This window comes from Podarcis pityusensis (genome assembly GCF_964106645.2).
Source record: "Podarcis pityusensis genome assembly, chromosome: 5".
NCBI lineage: Eukaryota > Metazoa > Chordata > Lepidosauria > Squamata > Lacertidae > Podarcis > Podarcis pityusensis.
In genome coordinates, this window is record NC_138032.1 from 82,279,339 (window position 1) to 82,293,510 (window position 14,172).

Genomic DNA, 14,172 nt, shown 5'->3' on the forward strand with positions numbered 1-14,172 from the left:
TTGGCCCCAGAGGCCTTTTCCAATCCCAGAATCACCCCTTCTTCCTGATGCAGAGTTCCTGCCAAATCCCTGCGCAGCCAGAGGGAGTCTATGTAGGATCTTAAGAGACAAGAGGAAACATGTACTCACTAGCAAAAATATTAGTGCTAAATCATGCTAGTGAAACCATGTTACTTAACATAATTCCTAATGCAACAGCTTTTCCTGGTTTCAGTCTGATCCCTGTGAGAGAAGACAACAGGTTTCAGTCTTCTTCCTTTCTGTTATTTTAGGAGGAAAAGGAGATAGCCCTAGAATAGCTTAGGTAGGGTTACAGGGACACATGCCCCAGACCCCATCTAGACAGGAGTATCACATATTTTATGGCATATATGTTGACAGTTATTAAAATAATACTCTTTGCATACATCTATAAAACAGATTAACACACGAAACAAAGAATGGCAGCAGTCTGCTTCATCAATGAAAAATTTGAATTTCAGCAGCAATATCTTAAAAGAGCAGAACTATTCCTAAGAGGCTCAGTGCCAAATTTTGCTTCTGGGAGTTGGTTGAAGCATGGAATTAGAAGTCTTCCATTTTTAGCCTGGTTGTATGTTAAAGGAGGCAGCTAGCCCCACTGATAACCTTGAGAATTTTGGTGAAAATGTCTGCATATGAATATTTTGCATAGTCTTATCCATATTGTGTGTGTGGCAGGGGAGCTCCTTCCATTGATTGCCTGGGCTGGGGTGGTGGTGTGAAGTATTCAGTTGCTCAGGGGATTCAATAGCTTTCAGTCCTGTGACGGAAAGGAAATTTGTTGGTTAGACTGAGATTGAAACCTTACACGGGGCAGGCTAAAGATGGGGACTAGTTCCTGGGACACAGAGCCAAGAGACCCAGAAGAAATGAGACATGAGGTGATGGAAATTAACTGAGAAAGAGTGATCTGAAGGAACGATAGATGGTTTTAACAAAAAGGGCAGAGGTGACCTTTCAAGGACCACATGCCAGTGGTGGGTGGGACCAGAGGCAAAAGTGGGCAGAACAACGAATACAGATTTAGCCCTTGTACAATGGGCTAGTTTCTACATGCACTCACGCACCTTTCTTGATCCTTCATCCAGGCAAGAAAGAGACATTATCAGAGTTCCAGGATCCATTCCAGACAGGTAAAAGAATACTCAAAGAGGGTGCAAAGTAGGGACAGTGAAGAGAGAGGCTGTGGCTTGAGGAGGGCCTAATAGAAAGGCCTGGAGAATCACATTCAGTCCTTAGACAAGAGGTTTCTCACTCTTGGACTGCACCAAGAAGGAATTTTGGAATGACTTCACAAAGATTAAGGCCGGAAAGGGTGATCAGCAAAGAGAACAAGTCTGATTTAACATGGTTAAAAGCCTAAACCAGAAAGAGAAATTTTGTTAGATGGAACTTCCACCATCAGTTCAGCACTGTGACTTGGTAACCCCACAAGGCAATGCCTTCTGAAGATGCAGGGAGTACATTTATTTAGTTTGAAAATAGAATGCCACCTTTTTGCCATAACTGGTATTCCCGGGTTCATAAAAACACTGGGGTGTGTGTGTGTGTGTGTGTGTGTGTGTGTGTGTGAAACTCTACATAAATAACAAAAGAGCAGTTAAAATGTTAAAAAAGCATAAACAAAAGCCAATCCTTAGCAATGTATTTAACATATTGACTTGAATCTTAATAACGAGACAGTTATTGGCTGCAGGGCTTTAGGTATATTTGCTACTGTGCCCTGAGCAGATCAGGAAAGGAAGGGCAATAAACAGGAGTCCAAGGGACCCTTTTAACAGACTGTACTCCACAATTTAGGGGGACACGGGTGGCGCTGTGGGCTAAACCACAGAGCCTTGGACTTGCTGATCAGAAGGTCAGTGGTTCGAATCCCCGCGACGGGGTGAGCTCCCGTTGATTGGTTCCTGCTCCTGCCAACCTAGCAGTTCGGAAGCACGTCAAAGTGCAAGTAGATAAAGAAGTACTGCTCCGGCAGGAAGGTAAACGGCGTTTCCCTGGGCTGCTCTGGTTTGCCAGAAGTGGCTTAGTCATGCTGGCCACATGCTGGCCAGTCATGCTGGCTGTACGCCGGCTCCCTCGACCAATAAAGCGAGATGAGCGCCACAACTCCAGAGTCGGCCATGACTGGACCTAATGGTCAGGGGTCCCTTTACCTTTACTCCACAATTTAGGGGATATCAGGTGGAGGCATGGCACCTACTTAGAACCATGGCTCCTTCTACACAAGTTTTAGTGCTTTTCTTTACTGACCTGGTGAAAAGGGGGCTACACTTATTATGGGGATATTCAGTGGATGGGATTTGCAATACTGAAGAGTCTAGTTCAAGCAGAACTCATCCCACAGTAGGAAAAAACCATAACTATTCATTTGTTGCAGCTACATCTGTACACACCTTTATTTATCTTTCATTGGTTGGAAGATCAGTGTGGTATAGTAGTTAGCTCAAAGAAACTTAGGCTGAAATCTCTTCTCAGCCAAGTGTGAGTGACTTCGGACCAGTCACTTTCTCTCAGTCTAATCTTCCTCACTGGGTTGTTGCGAGGGCACACTTGGGTGAGTGAAAACTATATGTGCTGCCTTGAGAACCTGGTAGGATATAAATAAAACAATAAACTAAAATATCTGATTTGTGTTAGTTTACTTTTAGGTAAGTGCTTCAATTCAGTTCATCATTTTGGTTGCCCTTTCTGTATTTTTCCCAGCTCTGTTATATCCATCCTGAGATGGGCCAGCCAGAACTGTGTACTGCATTCCAAACATAGTTGCAATTGAAATGCAGCAGTATTATGCACATGTGTTACATATCACGAGCATGATTTAAGAGTACTTTAAGAAAACGGAGCCAAGTCAAGCATGCCTGTGAGTCTGTGCAAGTTTAGGCCTCTGACAAGATTTACTGCTAGAACTCTGTTGGCTTTGGGTGGGTCTTGGCTATTAATACCTCTGATTATTAACCACAGTAAACAATATAGCCAATTGTACCGAAAGGAAAGGATACTTGATAAGAGGACTCTTCTGTTGGGACAGGAGACTCTGTGTCTGCCCCTCCCCTTCCCCTTACATGGAAACAAGCAGCAGAAGAAAGCAAACACAATGTGCTTAATGTATTTTAAAGAGAGTGCTGTGTTGTAGGAGAATCCTCTTTACATAAAATCAAAGGTGTGTAACAGGAGGGGGAAAGAGAGAGAGAGAGAGAGAGAGAGAGAGAGAGAGAGAGAGAGAGAGAGAGAGAAGCTTTGGATTTTCTCTGTCAGTGACAGCTTCATGTTTATTTATTTGAGCAAAAGGAGCAGATACCAAAGCAAAGACGTGCTAATTTTATTCCCAGATCAAATAAAGGAACACCGAGCATGTTCTCATCAAAGTCAGTGATTACTTTAGGGGGAGCTAATACAATGAATGTTATTAAATGAAGCAACCTCTTTAAAAGGGCATCTCACATTAAGGATTTTAGCATAAGTAATATTTTGTTGTGAAAGTTTATGCAAGATGAAGTCTTCAACTGGAGGGATGGAGAACCCTGTCAGCTTTGAGAGACTCTGGGTGTTTGCCTGGAGCACTCTGATCCTAGCCAGTGTTTTTCCACTGTTTACCAGGCACATGTTAATACATCTTTGCAGATGGATTTTCCACAGCCAAGCCAATCAATCCTTTTACAAATGGACAGGCCTTAGCAGTGCTTCTTCCTGTGCAACACACATAAACATTGCAAATAACGCTTAGAGAAACAAACTATTTTTTAAAAGCACATAGACAACCCCCCAGGCTGAGACAACTCTACTAGAGTGTACAGTTTGGGTCACCACACCTCAGGAAGTATACTGTAGGTCCTGGAAAAAGGCAACCAAAATGATCAAGGTGCCAGAGCAACTTTTCTATGAGGGAAGGTTGCAACATTTGAAACTTTTAAAACATCAATTCTGACGGGCAGATGGAAGCTGAGATGGTAGGCTGAGACTGCGTTTAAACTTTTGACTGTGTTAAACAGATGTCAAAAAGGGGGAGATTATGGGATCTTATGTTTTTCAGCACTGTTTCAAATATTTCACATTATTCCCTATGCTACGTGTTGTATAGGGTTATTCTCCCTTTAAAAAGCCAGAATGTTGACAGTACTGCTGTAATTCCAATGCTGCACTTGAAGAAGTAGGTTATAACCTATCAAAACTTAGGATGTATTAAAATATCTTTAATTCACTACTGAATTAATACTTTACATTTACACAAAAAGGCTTTTAATTGTCATACCAAATCTTTTATTGATATGTTTAGGTACTAACTGCTACCAGATATGAAAAAATGAAGGAAATGATTAGTAAAGGCAGACGACAGATACAAGATGTGTATAACAGATCACTATCCTGCGTGGAGCTCCAAGAACACTCTGTGACTTCATCAGTGACTTGGATCAGGGCAAGCTGTATGTGTTTTTGTGCTTCCCTTGTGTGCCAGAAGTATCCTTAGAGCACATCCATATTGTTCTTTGTCTTCCAGAGTCTTCCAGACCTTACATTTTACTCCAGTATCCATAAGCTTGGTAACTATTGTTTTGTTGAGGTGACATTTTGGAAAGAATGCATGGATCCATGAGTGAATGTGTGTGTGGAGATGATGCCCAATTCTGACCTCCATTTGCTGATAGCCCTTCTGCACAGGGGGCTAGATCTTAGGGGCTAGTGAAGGCAATTTCAGCAAAGTAGAAAGGTTTGCTCTTAAATATGTTACAGAAATGACAGGGGGGCACATCTTTAAAGATATTACAATGTTACAAATATTATGCCTGAATGTATCCTTTCAACTTGACAGCTCAGGGAAGATACCGTGCTTTAGAAACTCATGTAAAATCAGTAGTTTGACCGATTCTCTTCATTCCAACGCCACTTTATCCTTAGAGAAAAGGACTCCTTTACCTTTCCTTCCCACCATAATCCATCCACAACACCCCACCCAGGGAGTGCCCACGGGTGGCAATCTCTGGGCTGATAGCTGACCATAAAATCCCAAGAGATCATCCCTGGACTTGCCACAGGACAAGGATATGTAAAGAGTTCTATTGTTCTTTGGTGATAGGTACTTGAGAGGTGTTAAGAGAATTGTCTGGACATGTTTGCCAAGGCTGAACTAGTGTAACCCCTGGCTACCCGTCCCCTTTTGTGACATATGTCAGTGATGCAAAGATGATGTATCAGTGATGCTGCATGAACTGTATTCTGGGTGATTGTGGGAAGTTTTAAAAGCCAATGTCACCCCATGCTTGGGGTTCTTACTCCTGTGGGGACCTGTTGTGCAACAGTAAAGATAATGGTCTACTGACCGCTGTTTTGCTCCAAATTACTTGGCTGGAACGTCCTTCTTTTACTGTCCACATGGACCCGTGGGGGACTTGGACCCCGACGAGCTGGGCTGTTGAGTTTTTCCTTAGCAAATATAAGAACATAAAATAAAGTCCTGGTGGACCAGCCCAAAAGCTCATCTAGTCTAGTGTTCTGTTCTCTCACAGTGTTCAACCACATGCCTATGGGAAGTCCAGAATACGAGGGCAATAGCTTTCTCTTGCTTATTATCCCCAGTAAGTGGTGTTCAGAGGAAGACTGTTTCTGATTTCTAAACCACTTAAATATTTAACAATCTCTAAGCAGTATACAAAAATACCATATAAAAACAATAGCATGGTTTCAGAAAAACAGAGATGCAACATAAAAACCAGTAAAACACTACTACAAAAACAGAAATTCAGTATTATCAGAGTCCAATCTTATGGGCCCAAGAAAGCCTGGGGAAAAAGATATTTATTTACCAAATGTCTGAGGCAAACAGGACAAACCTTATGTTTAGAGGCAGGGATTATTATGTATAAGAATAAATTATATGGAACAAGCAGGGATGGATTAAAAACAATATTAGCTGGCAGAATGATTGCTTTTCAGTCTCTTACTAGTATGTATTGTATGAGGAGAGAACTCACACTGGCAAACTACAAGACAAAAAGCTGTTGTGTTGATTATGAGAAGAAAAACTGGGTCATCAGCTGACACAGTCAGGTGATGCAACTGGAAGAAGGGCTCAGAAATACCATTCTTTTAATGCCAACACTTTGTATAAATACGGTACATCTGCCATTCTAACCCTCTCTCCTTGCACTACATCCTAGAAGCAAAACTTTAAATAAATGAAACAGCAGCAAAGTCTTTATGACACCATTTCTCCAGCAGATCCAAGTGTTGTCCAAAGAAGGATTACTCTGATTAATCTGGTTTCGCAAATAAGGAGCCAAGGAGTGAAGGTGGCACAATGGAAACAAAGATTCCAAACCAAGATTTTCAAGAATGTGTTCAATAGTTTTACCACTAAGCTAAGCTTCAACTTAGTTTGGAAGGCTGCTATCTTCTATGCTGTGACCTTTGATGGAAGTCAAGACAGAACTGATTTCTTATATTGTAAAATCCCCTATCATCTTATGGTAAAGGGCAGGCAAGAAATCCAAATCATAATCATAATGTAAGTGAGGCCAACCTGATCTCCCCCTTGCCATAATGTTATTCCTGGAAGGGAAGACCTCTCTGTGGCCCTTGGTTCCCTTGTCAGTCAGTGGTCCTGATGCTCTTCCTGGGAAGGAGGGAGGAAACAGATGGAAGGAAGGAAGGAAAACTACATTGTGGCAGGAAACGGAAAGAAAATGGAGGGAAAACTTCTAGTGTTGATGCAGTATATCGGATATGAATCCTGTTTTAATTTAGCTAGCAGCACAATATGCAGCAGTGTCTGCATTTTTGTACGGTCTGTTATAATTTGGAATGGGGGAAAGCCTTCTGAGTGTGTGCCAGGCATATACAAGAGCCGCACTTCACTTCTCAAGGAAACCTCCAATAAACTTGAGAGTTCATTAAGAAGCTCCAGAATGGACTTTTGTGTGCCAAATTCTTTTTGAACTCTGGGAGGTCACATTTTCCTGCCATTCAGGAATTTGCTACCATATAAAACATAATAACCAACCTATTGTAGCTGCTTTGTGTGGATCCTTTTGCTACACAGTACTAAAGAGCTGTGCCAGTGGGTGTTATTGTAATATGTTTATTTACAAACATGCAAGTTGAACTGAAGGAGCAGGCAGACACCTAGCTTGACAATGCTAGTCTTTAAAACAGCATCAGCCCTCCAAAAGCAAACAGCATGCACTAGGAATCCTGCCGTCAGCTGAAATAATTTTGGCTTCTGTCTCCTTTGGTGACTGCCTTCCAGTGCCCAAACCCCCATGGAGGTGGAGCGAGTTACAGTTTTCTCTAGCTAGTAGCCATTAGCCCCCATAGCTATTAATGCACATTTAAGCAACTTACTTCTAGCCATCAGTGTCCATTAATAAAGCATATTTAGCTATTAGCCAGACAACAGCCTAAACATATCTCTGCACTTGACAATAGACAACAGCATTTTCATTACAGTATTATTTCATGTTCTCATATAACTGGTGTGAAATCCCGGGATCTGCTTTCCTTGTGAGTAGAGATTACTGGAAACTTGAGACATTTTTACTATATCTGTTTGTTTATACATATCTGAGATGACCAGGGATGCACCCATTCAGGTAAAACTAGTCTTGCAACATTAGTCTCCCTGGGAAGCAATCAGACTCTGGTTTCTTCTCTCTTCTCCAGTATGATTAGAACTGGACAACTCTTTCCATTAGCCTCCTTCTGCAGCCCCTACCCAAGCAACTGGCACTGTAGCCACTGACTGTCAAAGGTCAATTAAAACTAGCATCTCCAGCTACCAAGCTACACTGAAGCCTACAAAGAAGGTAATCTGGTTGCTTTGCAGGTCCCACATCCATTTGATTCCTGAAATACACTTGAAACAAAACCACCTCTCTCTAAATCTCATTCCTTCTCTTTCTCTTTGCACACACATACACTTCCAAATATGAGGAAGTCCTAAGAAAAAAGCTTTTCATACACATCCTTGGTGAAAGGTGACAGAGGAAATTATATATTTCTCTTATTTTTGGCACCATACCACAGTTTTATAACCCAGATGACTTTTTCAATCAAGAGGTTTGACATATGATTTTAATGTAATCATGAAAAAGTCCAGTGATTCAGCAACCTGGGAAAGGAAAGAAGGGAGGGAGAAAGAGGATGGATACAGTGGGAAAACATCCAAGTGAGGCCTCAGAGGGGTAGAAGTTATAATAGAATATGCATGATTAAAGACCAGGAGATGTCCAAATTTTTAATTTTATTAAATTTAGACACTGTGAAATTATGAACTGGAGAGGGAAGCCTCTAGCAAATTACAAGAGATAAAATTTATTAGCTCTGATTTATAGTCCATTCTGTCTCTTAAGACTGCCTTTACATGTTACATGGTTGATGCTCCTTCTTTGGCTGCTCCCATGGGGCTCATGGTAACATATATTCTTCTGCCCATGTGGTCACAGTGGGTTGCATGGTGATTGATGACATATTGTGCTGATGATACCAGGCTGAGTTGATGGCAAATCACCAGTGTGCTTCATGACCTGGCAATCAGCTCTAACTACACAGGTAGAACAATGCAGTTTCCAGGGAACAGTTTGAAGGCATGAACAAGTCCAAGGGCTTCCTAGGTGTGGGAAAAATGAAGTGTGGACGAGCCCTAAGGATGGTCATCAGAGAGGGGCCACTAGGGGCGCATCGTAAGATGGCTGACAATAACATCTCTCCGACCCACAGGGGGTAATTAGGAGGCTGTGATGGGAGTAAATAGCCTCCCTACCCCCCCAGGATTGTGGGGGGGGGGCTGCCCGTGCCTGCTGTGCCCTATACCACCCCCGAATTTGAGGGGATGGGGGCACTAGGCAGAATGCCCCCCTGTGGATCTCGGCGCTCCTGGACGCCGTCTTTGATTCGCGCCGCTAGCTGCAAGAACTTCAAAAGGAACAATTAGGAAGAAGCGAATGCACATTTTCAAGGATGGAGGGGGAGTAAAGACTGCTAACTGAAGAGTTCTCTGATAAACAAGAAGAGTCGGAAGAACAAGAATCAATCATGAGAAGACAGCTAAGACTCGGTATGGCAAAGGGACTGATGGGAGAGGGGGAAAAAACCTTTCTTTCTTTCCTCTATGTGATAAAACAAGAACCCCCCCCTCACAAGTCAGAAATGCCGCTTTAATGACTTAAGCTGTGGATTTACGACTGTGTGGAGATAATTTTTCTAACCAAAGCATGTTTTAAGAAGAGCGTGGAAAGTTTAAGAGCTCTGGAATGACGCAGTTAAAAATACCGTCGCCATATTGGTAAGCTCTGTCGGAGGACTTGAGTCTGGGAGGAGGAAAAGAGCTGTTTTTATACTGTGGGTGAGACTCCTCAGTGGGACTCAAAAACGACAGATCCTGAGATTAATGATGGAAAGAGTGATGTTATTTATGAAAGTGATGATATATGGAAACCATCACGATATGAGGATTGGTCGAATGGAAAAATCCACACAGGATATAATTGGTGTTTATCTGCTTAAGGAGATTATCAGAAGAGATCATAAAGAAAAAGAAAAATGTACGAATAAGATGAGATGTGGAAACAGCAAGATAAGACTGGATAGAATTATGAACTTTATTTGGACTGATTTGGATATGAACGCAGTAGCAAGAAGATGATCGGAATCCCCCTTCGGATCTTGAAATATGGGTCCCCTCAACAAAAATTTAAAATTTGGCTTTGTAATTCGGAATTTATGTGATGTGATTTGATTTGATTGGTTGGTTAATAAAAATTATTTTTTTAAAAGAAAAAGGATGGTCATCAGTGCCTGGACTGAAGATTACCATGGTAACCCTATGCAGAGTACCTTGAGTTTCATGGAAGAAAGGTTAGGACATAAATATATTCAATCAATATTTGTTACCAGGAGCGGCACAGGAGTAGCTATGGAGGCAACAATCATGTCATGTGTAGACCTACAAAGGTGTAGTGAATATTTCCTAATGGCAATCCTCTCCAATAATCATCTTCAGGTTGTAATTCCTCATATGTTGTGGTTATTCCCATTTTACAAAACTAAGGCTGAACAGCCCCATTTTTCTGCACAGCTACTCAAATGTCCATAATTGTGATGGGAAATGTACATGTGTTTGGAGGGTCTATATGTTGTGGGGACTGTTGCAATGCGTATAGAGACACGGTTGGCAGAGTCTGGGCCACTTCTCAGGGGTGAAGGGCAGATATGACTTTCAAGTACTCTCTCACATCCATTCACTTAGACTACAGAAAATAAGTACACGTGGTGGCCATAATAACCTGTCTGAGGAGCAGAGTTTTACCCCCCCCCCCCACTTCCCAGAATTCAGCCCACCTACTTTGTTCCATAGAACTTCTTGGAAACCAGTCTAGCCCAGGCTTATATACCTCCACTGTCAGTTTTGTTTCTTGGTCATGAATATGACTCCTTGGGGAGCTGGCTTTTCTACAAATTGTTTTGGGTTTGCATTCCTTATGGAGCATCTCTCTTGTGTCATCCACATTCCTTTCTGTGCTTCCATGTCTAACACACATTTTGTTTTCCTCATGTTTCTGCATCAAATTATGCCATGGCAACTGCATTATCCCCTTGGGAGGAGGTTTGGAGTTAGGTTTGTTTGTCTGTCATTCTCCCAAAGGGAATTCCTCCCCTAAAAATTCACACAATAGCTGCACTTTTGTCCCCCCCCCCACTACAACAAGTAGTGTGACTATCTCTGAAATTTGTATTTATTAGGTTTTTATATTTTGCTTTATGTAATATAATCTTCTCTCTTTTTTGTAAGCCAGTTCAATATCTTGCTGCCTAGGTGCCTAAAAAGATGTGAAATAAATAAGTAAATTGTCCTCCTGTATGGATGCCAACAGTTTTGCTTGTGAAAAGAACGAAATGTGTCCCTTAGTATAATGTCTTAGTGTTGTAACAGCACTCCAAAGCAGAGACCCTGGGATTTGTTCCTTATTGGGCAGAGACATGGCTTGAAACAATGCAAATCATGGATCTGATGTCCCAGATGGGCACTGATCCATGCTAAGCAACTAAAGCAGGCAAGGGCTAAGCCTATGAAATGACATTCCAGTGGGGCTGATTAAAATGTAATACACACACACATCCCAAACACACAAAGGACATTGGCATAGACTTCTGGGTAGCAGTATGCTTCAGCTCCTACTGTTAGGGTCTCACTGAGAAGTGGCTAACCCTGGCCAAGGGGACTGATATAACCCCCGCCTCCAGTACAATTTTTCCCCTGAACCCCAAAGATCCTAGTATTTGGGCTGCAGCAGGAAAATGTACTTTCAAAAAAATTAGACACAGCCCTGAGGCACTTAGAGAAACCTCTCAACCCAAGCCAGGACTCTGATAGAGATGCAAATTATCCCCTCCCTAGTCATCGTAGCAATCATTTCATGAGCTAGGAGGCAACAATAACCTACTCCTAATTTGCATGGATCAGAGGAAGAATGAGCATATGCAAATGTGGGGTGGCCATGTGCATTTTTGGTAACACCCACTGGTGGCATGTAGCTCAAAGAGGGATGGTCAAGAGTGAATGTAGCCCTTGGTCCAAAAGTAATGGTTGCCCCCACCTGCCCCAGCCAGGATCTAACTGATATCATAATATCGAGTATTTCCTTGCCGTCCCATGTGGCAACAGGTGATGTGGAGTGATGGCTAGGGAATTGCTCAGTGTCCTGATGTCAGGGCCCAAAGTAAGCTAAGTTCAGAGGGGGAGAGGAACTTGACATGGGAGTGTCATTTTGGGAAATTGCCCTGTATTTCTGATAATACGTTTCTCCACTGATGTTTAGCAATGAGACCAGAGAGATTAATGGCTGATTCAGGATGACATGTCTTACGTTCATAAATTGGTATAAATATGTTAACTTGACTGGGCATGTGTTAAGTGGTTCCTGTGTTTATTGTACACTTTGGGTGTTCCCTTGCCTCTGTCTTTGCTCTGAAGCCTGCTCTTCTCTCCACCTTGCCTAAATGACAGCTTGCGTGCCACGTGAGGTGTTTCCCCCTCTTTATGAATGGAGCTTTTGCTTTGTGACTCATAGGTAATGGCAGTGGGTGGGGGGAGACTACCCCTTTACCCAAGAATGTGCTAAAACCCTTGCAGGGCAGTAGCAATGGAATAATGTGTTCAATTTAATAGCTTCACATCACGATCTGCTACGGTTAATCTGGCACATTTGCAACACCACCAAAATTTCTGCCCAGACCAGATTGATATTTGGGGTAGGCTTTCTATAATACTTGTCTTTTACCCTCATTAAGGTCTTTCTTTCTTTGGTTTTGCATCAATTCTCCTCATATCTCCCCCACTCCAAAACAAACAAAAAAAAATCACCCAAGCATTCATCCAAGAAAGATATTGGTTGCTCCAGGATCTTTGAGGAAGTGTTGTCAAGTTCTCTGTTTGGAATCCTAGAGCCTCAGAATTCTCAGGCTTGGCTCTGCCCTCTTGTGGGGAAGCAGAGAGCAAGTGGACTTTGGAAATGTCCATCATAGCCTCCTTCTGCAGGATCCTTCTCTTTCACTCACAACAGCAGCACCCTAAGTCACCGCAGAAAAGTTCCTTGGAGGAGTGCAGCTTAGTGCTTTTTCAAAATCTGACCTCCAGTTTCTCAAAAGTTTTGTTCTTCTGAGAAAAAGGCTTCCATTTCCTCTTCATTCTACTTGAGAAGTTCTTTAGAATTTCAGTTTTGAGTTTATCTTTTTGCTGGGAAGTGACTGTGGGTAGTATGTGTGCATTTTCCTTTTCTGTAAACATTATCTAGCACTTTGCAACCTTTCCAACTGTCTGCATTCCTGATCTGAAAAGATTTTCCAAAAACTTACCGGTACCTCTCTTTCTGTCTCTCTTGTACACACTCTTGCCCCCCAACAATCAGGAGAAACTAATTTACAGGGTGAAGCATGAGACTGGGGGAAACACTGTGATCTCAGAATTACTGACAGAGAAGGAAGGTCTTTGGGAGCTGGGCGGTGTGCCCCACCTTCACCAAGATGTGGGTCTGTGTCCAATAATGCTTGCCAGGAGAAAGCAAGAGCTAGGTTTCTTCAGAAACACTCCTAACTTGGCCAGTGGGATATTTGAAAAGAATTTGTAGGTTTTAGCATTGAAACTTTCCCCCTGCAGGATGCTGAACCAAATGGGCCATTGGCCTGATCCAACAGGTTATTTTGCTGTTACTACAATATCTTTCTCTTCTTCAGCCACCCCCTGCCCTTTCTGGACTATTTGAGGTTCACTGCCCTCAGGGAGCTCCTTCCAGTTTTTAGCCTGCTCCACACATACCCCTATCTATAAGCCTGTGGAATGATTTAATTCCCACCAAACAGACAATTTGGCTTTCCCACAGAAGGCCAAATATTTTTGAATATTGAATATTTTTTGTGGTCAGCTTTGGACATTCCAAAGCACCACATCAGCTGAACCAGTTGGTGACAGAGGCTTCACAGCCATAAGTACAATTTCCCTATAGTTATAGGTAGTTATATGTATTCCCTACATACTTTTTCTCGGGCCTCAAAAGAAAACCTTCCTTCGCTCTTTACAATTATGGAGTAGTACTGTTCTTTAGCTGAAGCTTTTGTTCATTTCAGAAAAAGATTTATTTTTCCCCCTCCTGGATTGAGAGGGATGTAAAAAGAGCAGATCTTGAAATGTAACTAGGAGGGCAGGGCTTCTTAAAAGTATTCAATTGTCTAGGGAAAGGAGGAGGGAAGATACTTTGCTGACCCTGACCACCCATGCATTTACATTCACAAAGAATTTTAAACCGCTCTGTGGAAGATTTACAGCAGCAAAAGGATCATTGGAAAGACATGCTCATTACACACGCACACCGAGTATAACATTCCTCCCCTTTCTTCCCACTACAGCAAACACTTGTGTCTGTCAGTGCTTCATTTCAGGCAATTTGTACATCACTTTTTAAAAGCAACAACAACGTTTTTGCTTCTGCTGGAATCCAAAGAACTTCTGATTTCAGAAAGGCAAACTTCCCCCTTAACATTAGTTTATTTGAAAATGAGTCATGTTTATCTGTGCGTTAATCTTTTTGCAGTGACGATAGCTCAAATGTTCAGAAATTACTTGAGTAAAGAGGAAATACTAAAATCAAAATAAGCTCATTTAAA